The 14,499-nt window shown below is 47.7% G+C and overlaps 1 pseudogene; it reads right to left on the bottom strand.

The window, feature by feature from the left end:
• Nucleotides 1-491: 491 nt before the first annotated feature.
• LOC144953766 (5.8S ribosomal RNA) lies at nt 492-618 on the bottom strand (annotated as a pseudogene).
• Nucleotides 619-14,499: the final 13,881 nt, after the last annotated feature.

Raw genomic sequence — 14,499 nt, 5'->3', positions numbered from 1 at the left:
TAGGTATAATGACCGAGGCAACAGACCACTTACCTGACATAATTGATAGTTAGGAAGTCAATCAAGGCCTCTAAGTCGTGTAAGGGAGTGCGACGGTTGACAATCGTTGGAGGAGGAGGCCGAAGATTGACTGCAGTAAATGGGGTCAGGGAAGCTTTCATAAAGGGGGCTCGGAAAGATATAAAAGAGGACAGCAAGTCCGGGCCCATTGGTTTCACCCCTCTCCTGCTGTCCACCGTCGAAAGCAACAGGCGTGGCCCCAACCACCTCACTCCCATATTCTTATTCTTAAGTTTTTTCGGTAAAGTCACGTAGGTAAAAAATGTAAATTAATAAAAGGCAACACAAGCTTCCGTCTTCAGGTGGAACCGTCACAGCACGATTGCTGTATCAAGTGAGAGAAATTCCTTTGAGGAACGAAGCACACAGGAGGCTGTGACAATCCAGTGGCACGCAAGCCACGTTAGAGGTGGTGGCCATTGATCAACTGGCGACACTCAGATGGGCCATATGTATTCGAAGAAATCTGATCAATGTCTCCTGCGATTCACATTACTTCTCGCAGCTTGACTGCATTCTTCATCGACGCACGAGCTGAGTGATACACCGCCAAGAGTCGTTCTTGCCTCGCTCATTCTCCTCCCTTCTCGTCCCGAGCACACCATGACGCACGCATGGACTGGTACCAGGCAGGCTGCTGACGAGGCCTCAGGCACGGACTGCAGGCAATCGGCGGTATTCGCTTCAGGGTTTGGACAATCTCACTCGACAGATGAATGCCTTCCCACCCTCGCCCCTCTGCCTGGCCGCATGGAGACTGAAGGCCCTCATCGCAGCGGAAGGACAGGGACTTAATCAACGCAAGCTCATGACTCGTGCTTACTGGGAATTTTTTTGTTCACGGGTAACAGTTCCAATTCTCAATCCCTATTGCAAATGGGTTTCAATGGGATCCCCATGCCTGAGTAGCTGTATATATAATTGTATTCATTAATGTGTTGTGAGTTTACGTGGATTTGAGACGTAAATTTAACTCCCGTTATTATGTAGCCGATGTTTGGTAAAGCAGTACCGCATTGCTATACTTTTCATTTACATATGTAATAAGACTCTTTGAGACGACTTCTGGAATCCGTCTTTTATTCACTTTGGTTTACATCTACTTCACGCTGCTGAGAGACAACGTGAAGGGACAGAAAGACCAAGAGAGACGCACTGCTACGTGGCAACTCGGAGCCCCGCTCTCGCGTGGCTCCTTCCTCCATTGGTTCCCGTTCTGACCCCGTGTCGTTCCTCTCTACCCCTATTTAATCCCCGGGTCACGTGGTACGCTTCAGCCAATCCTCGTTAGCCTGCATCGAATCTTCCAGGCTCCCTCGTCAGCTCCCGGGACCACGCCCCTGACTCATCTCCCCATTGGCTGAGGCCAAAGCCAGCAGAACCAATCTCCATAGCTGTCACCCTTCCATCACGTCAGGGCCATGCCCTCAGGCTTCCCCCCATTGGCTGTAAACCAGGACCGGCAGAGCCAATCACCATGACAAGGTGTGATACGTCAGTGAGCCGGATATATACTCATATTACACATAGGCCCAACTACGTGCCCCGCGGGAGGTGCATTTGAATCAAAACTTGCCAGCTCTCCGATTGAGTTTCGAACCCCGTGCACACGAGGGGGTGGGTTGCCAGCACCACCCCCGGTCGCCTTTGTATTTCCAGTGGCGATGTTTACACACCACACCAGGTACTCATTTGAATCTGAGTTGACGTAGGGGAGGTTCAGGATTGGTTCAGATATGTGTCACTGGTGCTGACCGAGATGTTATCTCTGTCGCCTGGTATGCAGGAGGCGGTGGGTACGATCCCGACCCTGACTCCTGTATGTGTTGGCCATGAGCGGGAATCGAACGACCGTCACCGGGTTCGTAGCTCAGCACAATAATCGCTACACTATCACTCCCCACATAAACACAACAACCGCCATTCGCCACTAAGTGTCGTTGACGTCACCACAACGCTTGTGCCAGGCTATGTGCACCTTGAGACCAGGTGAAGTGTCGAACGCCAGCTGACAGGAGGTCACGGGGCAAACTCAGATGCCACAGGTCGACTGACTGAGATGACTGGCTGATACACTACCTATGCCCCCTACTGTGCCAACTTTCTGTGCTTTAGCCATCCGGCGCTCCGCTCGTTGTTGTGAACGTCGCTCTTCCGCTCTCCGTTGTTGTTGGAGAGCGAATGCTTCCAACTGCCCAGTAGCGTCCTTCACGAGCCTCCTCCACAGAAGCTGATCTTGACACCGCTGGTACCAGTCATCAGCAAGTCCACTCAGCTCCACATCCTCTTGTACCACATCACTCCGTCTTTTCTCTAGCCTGTGCCACGTCCGGCCAAAACAACCCCTACCTCCTCGTGGTGCCGGACAGGCAATGCTGTCATGGGCAGTGCTGTGGGGGGGAGAACCAATTCCAATTGGCCTTTCCCCTCATGGCGTTTGTGACCACCACAGTGGCCAAATGGTGGCTCTGGACGAGTGCGAGGGGCTGGTAACATTCAATTAAATACCACTAAACCACGATGGAAATGTTTTATGAATACGCTTGTGCCGGAGGCCCCGGGGGGACAGGCGTCTATGACGTCTCCTGGCCAACCCCCATTTGGCAGAGCCAGGAAACTAAATATTTACCCTCGGGGCTCCTCCAGAAACAACAAAAAACCACTGAGTGTGACCACGTGGAATTTTCGAATGCTCACTGCAGAGGAGAGGCTGCCACTCCTCTGTTGGGAGCTGGACTGGTACCGCCTGGATTTCTGTGGTATTCAGGAGGTCCGATTGACTGGCTCTGACTCCTGCCACCATGAGGGTTGGACAGTCCTCTACTCGGGGCATGAGACTGCCAAACAACAGAGAATGGTTCTTCTTCTGAACAAAATAATGAAGGGGGTGTGGGAGCGTGGCGGTGAGGTGTTGGGAGCTGTAAACCCCAGGCTACTTTGGGCTCGCCTTCCAAGCAACCGGAGGCGAGGAGTGGTGGTCATGGTTACTTATGCCCCCACTGAAGACAAACGTCCCCGAAGGGATGCAGGCAAGGCCGATGAGTCAGATGCCTTCGATGACCTCCTTTCACAGGTGCTAGCTAAAGTGGCCCCTCGGGATAGAGTCATCTTGTTGGGTGTCTTTGGGTACACGGTCTAGACCTCCCCAGATACCCTGGCTGACAGAGGAGGTGTTCAAGCTGGCTGAGAAAAATCGATATGCCTACTCTCATCAGCTCCAGCATCGTAGCCGATGAGAGAATGAGGAGGCTTACTGCAGCCTTCGCTTGGAGGTTCGGAGAGCCATGTGGCACTGCAAGGATGGGTGGTGGTCGCGGGTTGCTGAGGAGATGGAGTCTGCCTCAATGGGCCACGATCACAAATGGCTTTTTAATTCCATCAAAAAAGTAACCTGCAGCGCCACACCTATTCCCATCATTAGGAGAAAGAACGGTGTTCCAATCTCCGACCCCCAAAAACAGGTTTTCAGATTTGCTGAGCATTTCTGTGAGGTTCTAGGGGAGGGGACATCCCTCAGCCTGGATAACAATGTGGGACAACGTGGGGATGACCCTGCCGAGGCTGCGGTGCCTCAATTATTGGAGGAAGAAGTCACCCCCTGTGAGTGGCTGGCTGAGGTGCCATCTGTTGAGGAAGTACTGAATGCGATCCAGAGTCCGAAACCAGGAAAGGCACCAGGCAGAGATGAACTCCGAAGCGAAACAATGAGGGAGGGTGGCGTTTGTGCACAGACTGCCCTAAATGAAAGCATAACAACAGTCTGGACCACTGGACGGGTTTCGCAGGATTGGAAGGATGCCCTGGTGGCCCACCTCTTTAAGAAGGGGGACCGCAAAAAACTATAACAACTACAGGTACATCTCACTCCTCAGTGTGCAGGGAAATGTCCTGGCAAGGATTATTGAACATCGCCTTGCTAGGCACGCTGAGGAGAGGCTTGCGGAGCCCCAATGCGGTTTCTGGAAAGGGTGGTCCTGCACAGATGCCATATTTTCTGTCCGTCTGCTACAGCAGAGGTGTACGGAATTCCAACAAGACCTACATCTCTGTTTATTGACCTGGTCAAGGCCGATGATACCATCAGTAGGCCTGGGCTCTGGGTTGTTTTTCGTGCTTTCGGTGTCCCTGACCCTCTGCTCACGATCATTAAGGACCTTCATGATGGTGAGCGGGCCCAGGTAAAACTACGTGGCCTGGAGTCGGAGCCATTTCCTTTACACCTTGGGGTGCGACAGGGATATCATTTAGCTCCCACATTATTTAAAATCTATTTCGACCACGTAGTTCGTGAAGCCTTCAATAGCTGTACCAGAGGAATTCCCATTCGGTACAGATACAATAGGAATCTAATCGATGCCCGGGTGCAGTCAAGGAATGTCTCCCTATTGCTCAACCATGTTACGTATGCCGATGATCTGATAATTGCTGCTCACTCAGTGGAGGAGTTGGAAGCGCTGCTACTGAACCTGGAGCCCCACCAAAACTAAGCACTTACCTCGGTATTTTGTACCATCGGACACTCCGCCTCCACAACTCCCAATTGGTGATAGGGCAGTTGTGGAGAGAATGGAGAGTTTCCCATACATGGGCAGTGTGCTCATGACCAGCTCCGGTTTAATAGCAGAGGTATCACTCCGAATCAGTCGAGCGGCAATATATTTTCATCGGTTGTGTAATGCTGTGTGCAAGCTACCTGGTCTGTCTCTCCGCACGAAGCTTCAGGTCTTCTCGGCCACAGTCATTCCTTCCCTTCTCTACACTTGCGAAACGTGGACCCCCCTAATGGAACATCTTCACCGTTTAGAAACATTTAGGCTGGCCTGCCTACGATCCATCCTGGGTTTAACCAGGCTGGATTGTATGAGGAGCTCACAAATCCCTGAAAGATCTGGGCACAGTGCCATTGGTGAGCTCCTCTGGCAGGCAAGGCTGCGTTGGCTGGGCCATGTAGCCCGTATGCCCAGCCACCGCATGCCTAAACAGCTTTTGTTCAGCCGGATCGAGGGGGCTAAATGGGCGTGGCAACATAAACACAAAATCAAAAAAGATCCCCCGTATAGCTCAATGGGCTTTAAGCGGTAAAATTTTAAAGTGATAATGATATCGGAGAGTAAATTACTTCATCCGTTGATGAAATTGGCTGAGAATTTTACATTCCCATCCAATTTAGAAAAAGTCAAAGTGATTTCCTCTTTTAAAAAAAGCATCGATTCAATGGTGATCATCTTCCGTTTACAGCCCTGTGGAGCCAGGATCGGAAATTCGATCATTTTTTGGCAGGGGCGATTCTGTCCATGAGACAGGCGTGAGCAACTCCCTACAACGTAGTACTGATTTTTATCAACCCTTGGACGGATGATGGTCTGAGTCAACCCACAACCAGGATTTGAACGTTCCGAATGCAAGCCGCTCGCTGTGCCGAGGAAACCACCCGGCCGAAAAATCTACAATCCTCCGTATATTTAGAGCTGCGATACTAGAACGCGCAGAGTTTACCATTGGCGAGCACGCATTAATCATGAATAACACTGGTCAACACACTTTTTCCGGCATAAGGTATTCCAACGGTTTAAGGTAATTTTGGGGTGCTGATTCCAAATCTGGCATCAGTTTTTGTCTATCACATCAGGTTTTTGAGAAATCAAATATTGCATTTTCAATAAAAACTGCAGAAGAAAAATATTAAATAAAATGATATTATAAACACACTATCCTAAAAATACAGCACCACATTTTAACACTAAAGCAGTCACTGACTCGCAACAACTTGCAATCATAAGCGACAGAGTTAATTTCGGGTCAAATCAATGAAAATGGGGTATGCCGATAGCTTGAAAATGATGTGATAGAGCAAATCTGAGATCAGATTTGGAATCAGCACCCTGAAATTAGTCTAGAACAGCTACAAAAGTCCAGGCCAGAAAAAAATGTTTTTTTTGTTGACCAGTGTAATCCATTTCCATTTCGTCCTGTGAGGGTTTGGGCGCGTTGTTAAAAGGCGTAGATCACAGTCAGCTGCAGGCACACCACGACGATTTGATGGGGCTCCGGGGTTTGCCGTCTCGTGTTGTCGCAACTTCACATGGCACTCGAGGAATGTCAAACACCGACTCGCTATACCATCTCATCCTCCTCCTGTGTTGCTGAGGCTTCCTGCTTGACATGATGCAGCTCCATCTTATCTCTAATCGTCCCTGCCGCAGTTTTAAACGTGAAGACTTGCGACTCTCGGTCTCTGTGTCTCGCACCACGTGATATTGTGACTTCTATCAACGATTCACTCGGCCGAATTATTTCAATAGCCAGATGCACAAACCGAACCGACAAAGCCCCCCCTCCCGTATACCCTTCAGTTTTCGGTTTCATTTATTTGGTATAGCCCTGTGAGCCATTCGGCTCTTGAATCGGGTGCAACCGCAACAAATAAAAAACAAAAACACGAACAAGAAAACATCTTAAAGTGAATATGCGCAAACATAAAAATCCAAGAAAAAACTGCAAAGTCTTCCAGAAGAAATAAATCACCGTACATGGTGGTGGTAACGGTCTCGGTGGCCAACACCACGCCCGGCCGCCTTTGTCTCCCCAGTGGCAATTACTCATTTGAGGCTAAGTTGACCTAGGGAAGGCCGAGGGGCAGTTCAGAACATTTGTCACCGATGTTGGCCGTGAGCGGGAATCGAGCTCGGCGCTAACCGCTGCACTAACACTCCTCACATGTACACAATACAGACAAAGATTCCCCGTATAGCCTTAACAGACTGTAGGGGAAAGTGCTGTTAGCAAGCACCTATAAAGGCCGGCACGGTGCACGAGGGGGTGGGTGGCCAACACCACGCCCGTCCGCCTTTGTCTCCCTAGTGGCGATGTTTATACACCGCAGCAGGTACTCATTTGAGGCTGAGTCGACCTAGGGGAGGCTCGGGACCGGTTCTGATAATCGTCACTGGTGCTGGCCGTGAGCGGGAATCGAACCCGTGTCGCCGGGTTCATAGCGCAGCGCGCTAACCGCTACACTATTGCTCTCCCCATTAAATACGGACACACACACATACTCTTTAGCACTTGCAATCCATACTCACAAAGAACGAATGGAAAGCCGAACTGGATGTCAGCTCATACCAAGCAGTGGGACTGGCCAGGGCTGCTGTGCAAATTTACAAAGATAGCTGGAGGCATCAACAACAGTCAGTAACATGAGAAGCCACTGGACTCTATAGTTGCTCAATGTTAATACAGCGTGCATATTGAACAAGAACCCAATACAGTAGTTTATGTGCTCACAGTGTATTGTTTACACATAGCTGATTCAATATTGCTACCCAGATATCAAATATCTCTGACAATAGTGGGTCACTATAACATTTTTTGTCACTATTAACCACTAAGACAACTGTTTGGGGCGCTGCAGTGACGAGATGTTAACTACATCGCCTGGTATACATGAAGGTGACTCTGACGTCTGTATATTGGCGTGGAATTTTCTCCAGGTCCTCCGTTTTTTCCCTTTACATTTAATGGAATTCATTTCCACTCAATAAACAACTTCGTTGAACAATCATTTGTAGCCAGGTCGCTTCTGAAATAGAGCTATACAGCTCAGTGGGCCTTACATCCCACTGGGATTTTTGCACACAGCGTTGGTGTACGGTGTTTTGTCTGCAATATTTTGCTGTCTTTTCTTGGATTTTCTGTTTGCACTCAGTCACATATTCACTTTAAGATGTTTTTTGTTCATGTTTTTGTCTTTTGTTTGTTGCGGTGGCACCCGATTCAAGAGCCGAATGGCTCACAGGGCTACACCTAATAAATTAACTTGAACTTGAACTTATCCGGTCAAAGAATAATAACAAATATTCATAATCAAAGTTTTTGGGTGAGATCGCTTTATTTATAAATGTGTCGTAACCCTCCACCACCCGACACGGCCAATCAGCAAAAAAAGTGTCACGTTGACAAAAGACAAATATAGTGATAGGTTTTTACCCTTTCAACGGGTACACAAACTGACACCTTTATACAAGGCATCATGTTTGCAATAACCACAACACAAGCAGTCAAAATGCAAACAAAAAGAAAACAACTCTGATGATGATAATGATATGCACTGTCCTTGAAGTTGATTGGTCCACACCCGAAACAGCTTTTATTAGAGCCTAGTCTCCATTGGTGAGTTTTTGTACCAGTTTAAAGGGTAAAAACCTACTGCTATATTTTGCCACTGGTAAAGGAGGTCTCATAGTGTAAAAGACAAATAGTTCACTGCTTTAGCCCACCGGTGTGTTGAAGCGTGAAACCACGACATTTACAACAACAAAAAATTGTCTCCCCAGTGGCAAAAATTGTAAATGTTGTGGTTTCACGCTTCAACACACCGGCGGGCTAAAGCCGTGAACTATTTGTCTTTTGTCAACGTGACACTTTTTTTGCTGATTGGCCGTGTCGGATGGTGGAGGGTTACGACACATTTATAAATAACGCGATCTAACCCAAAGAATACGGCTGGAGTGAGTTTGTCCGAATTGCTTACAGAACCACCTGCAGATCTGCCAAATCATTCATTGAGTCTTGCAGATTGTTCTATGCTCTGCTCTTCAATGAGTCGGCTCGTGACCCCCATGCTTTGTGGTGCATCGTGAACGGTCTGCTACACTCAAACCACACATTAACTCGTCAATCTGGTGTGTGCACAGTACTTGCAGGGGTCCACTTTCTGCCCCGCCCCCTCTCTCCCCCCACCTCCTCTCTCCCCCCCTACTACGGAGGCCTACTATACACTACACTATACACTACACTATACACTACACTATACACTACACTATACAATAAACTATACACTACACTATACACTGCACTATACACTACACTATACACTACACTATACACTACTATACACTACACTGTACACTACACTATACACTATACACTACACTATACACTACACACTACACTACACACTACACTATACACTACACTATACACTACACTACACACTACACTATACACTACACTATACACTACACACTATACACTACACTACACACTATACACTACACTATACACTACACTACACACTACACTATACACTACACTATACACTACACTACACACTATACACTACACTATACACCACATTATACACTACAATATACACTACTATATAACCTCGTGCCACGGCAGATCTTTCGCCTACTTCAACAGTTAGTTCTTGTTGTGGTTGTCCCACCTGATGACGATTGCTTGTGTTGCGATCTAAACGTCGTGATCCGTTATTATTTTTCTACCAACGTGATTTTACCAAAAGAAGTAAAGAGTATGGATTCCTGCAGTAACGAAAGCTTCAAATCACGATTGACTTGGAATGTTTTTGGCAATAAAATAGTGACGATCAAGATGGCAGTTACTAACTTGAAGGCAACGCGTTCTCCCTTTCTGACATCTGAGTTTGATCAACCTGGAAACAATGCAAAAGTCGAGACCCTGCCACAAACCTTGGTGGCCCAGGTGTCGATGTTCATCACATGGCTGCCAAATAAGATATTGCCGCTCGACTACATCCACACGTCGACTCTAAAATAATGCTTGGAAGGGCTTCAGCCGCTCATTATCCACCTGGCAAATCAAATATTCAGTGGGGACTTTCCAAGGCCAGTTCAAAATTGCACAGGTAACACTGCTCCGGAAAAATGTTAGCTTGAGCCATAGTGACCCTGCAAAAAATCTCAAACCTGGGTATGATTTCAAAGGTCACGAAGCGCCTTTTTAACTAAAGCAGTTACTTCTCCGCGTCGCTGCGCAGGACAGATTCAATGCATTCCAGTCGGTTTGCCAGAAGTCCAACAGCCATGGGATGGCTCGACTAAAGATCACCGATGACCTCTTCAAGATCGTGGATGACTGCTGTGCCACACCTTTGGTTGGGCTCGATCTCTCAGCGGCATTCGAGACCATCGACCATGAGATTCTCATCGGGCAGCCACGGCCAATCACAGTTCAAGTTCATTTATTAGGTATAGCCCTGTGAGCCATTCGGCTCTTGAATAGGGTGCAACCGCAACAAACAAAAAACAAAAACATGAACAAAATGTTTTTTTTAAGTGAATATGTGACTGAGTGCAAACAGAAAATCCAAGAAAAGACAGCAAAATATTGCAGAAAAAATCACCGTACACCAACGCTGTGTGCAAAAATCCCAGTGGGATGCAAGTCAAACAACCAACAACAATCACAAGACAACTTAGATTAAAGCCATCAGTCTAACTCTGTACTACAACAAACAAACATGGCTAAACCAATACACTTTTCGAAATCACCAAAATAAAGCCATGACACCAATGAAACAGTGAACATAGGAACTGTGACGGAATTTTCACAATAAATGGCATAAACAACATGTACTACCAAAACCCTGTGACCCAAGCTGAGTCACAAACAGTCATCGCCTATGCCACGCCCAGTTTGCATACTAAAGTGTTCCGTCCTCAGGCCCTTCCTTTTGTCAACATACGTCTCTCCGATCGCCGATGTCATCTCATCGTATGACATCAAGTTTGCATCAATATGCTGATGATACACAATTGTACTCCGCAGTGAAGTCATAGTGAGATATGGAGAGCCTCGGTAACCTTGAATATTGCACACGAGTGGTGTAAATGTGGTTTGCATTGAACGAGATGCTACTTAATCCAGAAAAATCAGAGGTTCTGTTGGTTGGCAGCCATGCTGAGGCGAAAACATTTGTGGGAGGATCAGGTGTGGTGGTTCTAGACTCCACGATTTAGTTGTCTGCTCATCTAAATATCCTCGGCACCATACTCGATCTGAATATATCATTTGATCACCACGCGCAAAATATAGTCAGGTCCTGCAATTTTAATATGAGGGCTCTACGAAATATTTAACCAATTTTGAGTCGTGACATAGCCAACACGATGATATGTACCATAGTATCAACAAGACTCGATTAATGCAACTGACAACTCTACCAGACGTCTGGCAAAAAAAAGTACAAAGCAGCAGTGTGTACACAATTACTTAGCACAGGTGATGGGTACTGCACGATCCGACCATGTCCATCCAGTCCTCACTGAGTTGCATTGGTTTCCAGTTGCTGAACGAATACATCATAAAGTTGCACTCATTACACACACAGTGCTTGCCACAAATTAACCAAAATGCCTTGCTGATCTCGTCATGCAGCATAAGCCATCATGCATAACTCCAATCATCCTAACAGTGTCTTTTGGCTAACCACAAAACAAAAGATGGTCACTGCATCGCGTGTTATCAGATACGCTTTTGCAGCTGTCTGGAACGCTCTTCTTTCAAAGATTTGGAAGCCACTGGAGCTATGCAATTTTAAATATAGATTGAAAATTAATTTCTTTAGAACTGTTTTTGTGTTTGGTTTGTTGTCCTTCCTATGCACCTCCCATTAGCATGGTTCGCAATGTACAGTGTGAAAAAAGTTCTACATGCATACACATATGTAACTTCCGTCATCAGGTGGGACCGTCACAGCCAGATTTGCTGTATCAAGTGAGACAGAGATTCCAAGATGCAAGTTCTTAAATACAAGGTAAGGGGGAGGAGAAGGGGAGGAGCTTATCAGAATGTGGTAGCCAATGAATGGAACGTATCGGGAGGGGGGCGGGGCTAAAAGAGAGCACGAGGTGTAACTGCTCCTCCCCCTCTCCTCCCCCTTACCTTGTATTTAAGAACTTGCATCTTGGAATCCCTGCCTCACTTGATGCAGCAAATCTGGCTGTGACGGTCCCACCTGATGACGGAGACTCGTGTTGCCTCCGAAACGTCGTGATTTTTATTATTTTATTTTTATTAATTTTAATTTCATTTTTTACCTACGTGACTTTACCGAAAAAACTAAGAGTATGGATCCTTGCAGTCATGAAAGCTTCAAATCTAGAATATGTAACTTCGCCTAAATGTTGCGATATATAAACAGTAAGAGAAGATTGACAATAATGTATATTTTGAAGACAAAATGTGTAACACAAATTAATTAAAAGAAACTTCACAACTGTAAAAATCGGTAACGTGTTGTTTACACTCCGATACTTGTGTATTCTATAATCTAACCTATATAATTCATTTTTTGTCCGTCCGTCCGTCCATCCGTCTGCGTACGCTCCCTACCGGGGGATTTAGCTCTCGGACCGTGGGGTTCGGCGAGATAAAATTTTGCAGGTGGGCACGCCCCCGGCCCCGCGGTAAACTTAGGCATTTCCGATTTTTCGTCTCTAAACTTTAAATCGGACCGATTATCGATTTAGTGCGATTTATCTTTATTTATTTATTTAACGCTTTATTTATTTATTTACTCTTGCCGGCCGGCGCGGACCACGGCGGTTGTCCCTGGCAACGGATAGCAACGCGTTCGCTGCGGGGTGGACGCCATTTTGAATTACCGTTAAAAATATGTGCACGCATTAACACGCGACTCTGAGGTAAATTCATCAAAGTTTCACGTCCTCTTCACTCCCCCCCCCCCCCACCCCAATGTGTGCAATTACTATTATAGGGTCGGTAGATAATAAAAATATAGCGATTAGACAGTATTATTGTAGCGCGGGGGGGGGGGGGGGGTTAACGGCCCCAGCACCCAGCCTCAGCCGGGTGGGCAATCTAGGCGAGGCCGGAGGCTCTGCACGGTACTAGGCCTCGACACGCAACTCTGTCAGGCGACGAATTTGTGGTATAAACTCGATATACCCAGCGTTGCCCGGGGGGAAAATACATTTAAATCTTCTGAAAACTTTAAAACATAACATTCCAATGAAAATACAACTGTGTAATTAAAACTCTAAACCCGACCGCGCCAAGAATCGATTCTCTGAATCGCGAAAATGAATCGACGGTTGTAGATTCATTTAGAATCGCCTTATTTCCGTTTAATATAAGTTGGTTATAGAGTTGATATAAACTGCTACGAATGGGAAATATCCGGCGTTGACCGGGGCTAAAATATAATTATAAACTCCTGAAAACTTTAAAACATAACATACGAATGCAAATAAAACTCTGTAATTAAAAATGGAAACCTCCTATGCGCCAGGAATCGATTCTTTGAATCGCGCAAAGGAATCATCGAAGGTTGTAGATTCCTTTAGAATCGCCCTTAACATGTGGTGAGGGAGAGTGGTGAGTGAGGGAGAGTGGTGAGTGAGGGAGAGTGGTGAGCGAGGGAGAGTGGTGAGCGAGGGAGAGTGGTGAGCGAGGGAGAGTGGTGAGCGAGGGAGAGTGGTGAGCGAGGGAGAGTGGTGAGCGAGGGAGAGTGGTGAGCGAGGGAGAGTGGTGAGCGAGGGAGAGTGGTGAGCGAGGGAGAGTGGTGAGCGAGGGAGAGTGGTGAGCGAGGGAGAGAGTGAGTGGTGAGGGTGAGTGGTGAGTGGTGAGGGTGAGTGGTGAGTGGTGAGTGGTGAGGGTGAGTGGTGAGGGTGAGGTTGAGTGGTGAGGGTGAGTGGTGAGGGTGAGTGGTGATTGGTGAGGGTGAGGTTGAGTGGGTAGGGTGAGTGGCGGTTGTTAGTGGTGATTAGTGAGGGGTGAGTGGTGAGGGTGAGCGTGAGTGGTGAGGGTGAGGTTGAGTGGTGAGCAGTGAAGGTGAGTGGTGATTGGTGAGGGTGTAATTGGTGGTAATGAGTGGTGAGGGTGAGTAGTGAGGGTGAGTGGTTGTTGTAAGGGTGAGTGTTGTTGTGAGGGTGAGTGGTGAGGGTGAGTGGTAAGAGTGAGTGGTGAGGGTGAGTGACGGTTGTGAGAGGTGATTAGTGAGTGGTGAGGGTGAGTGGTGAGGGTTAGTGGTGAGCATGAGTGGTGAGGGTGAGTGTTGAGCGTGAGTGGTGAGGGTGAATGGTGATTGTTGAGGGTGTGATTGGTGAGGATGAGTGGTGAGTGGTGAGGGTGAGTGGTGAGGGTGAGTGGTGAGTGGTGAGGGTGAGTGGCGGTTGTGAGTGGTGATTAGTGAGGGGTGAGTGGTGAGGGTGAGCGTGAGTGGTTAGGGTGAGTGGTGAGTGGTGAGGGTGAGCAGTGAGGGTGAGTGGTGATTGGTGAGGGTGTGATTGGTGAGGATGAGTGGTGAGTGGTTAGGGTGAGTAGTGAGGGTGAGTGGTGAGCGTGAGTGGTGAGTGGTGAGGGAGAGTGGTGAGGGAGAGTGGTGAGGGAGAGTGGTGAGGGAGAGTAGTGAGTGGTGAGGGTGAGTGGTAAGTGGTGAGGGTGAGTGGTGATTGGTGAGGGAGAGTGGTGAGGGAGAGTGGTGAGGGAGAGTGGTGAGGGAGAGTGGTGAGGGAGAGTGGTGAGGGAGAGTGGTGAGGGTGAGTAGTGAGTGGTGAGGGTAAGTGGTGAGGGTGAGTGGTGATTGGTGAGGGAGAGTGGTGAGGGAGAGTGGTGAGGGAGAGTGGTGAGGGAGAGTGGTGAGGGAGAGTGGTG

The sequence above is a fragment of the Lampetra fluviatilis genome, chromosome 82 (genome assembly GCF_964198595.1).
Source record: "Lampetra fluviatilis chromosome 82, kcLamFluv1.1, whole genome shotgun sequence".
Taxonomy (NCBI): Eukaryota; Metazoa; Chordata; class Hyperoartia; order Petromyzontiformes; family Petromyzontidae; genus Lampetra; species Lampetra fluviatilis.
Note: the sequence above shows the minus strand (reverse complement) of the source record. Positions and strands in the feature narration are given on the sequence as shown.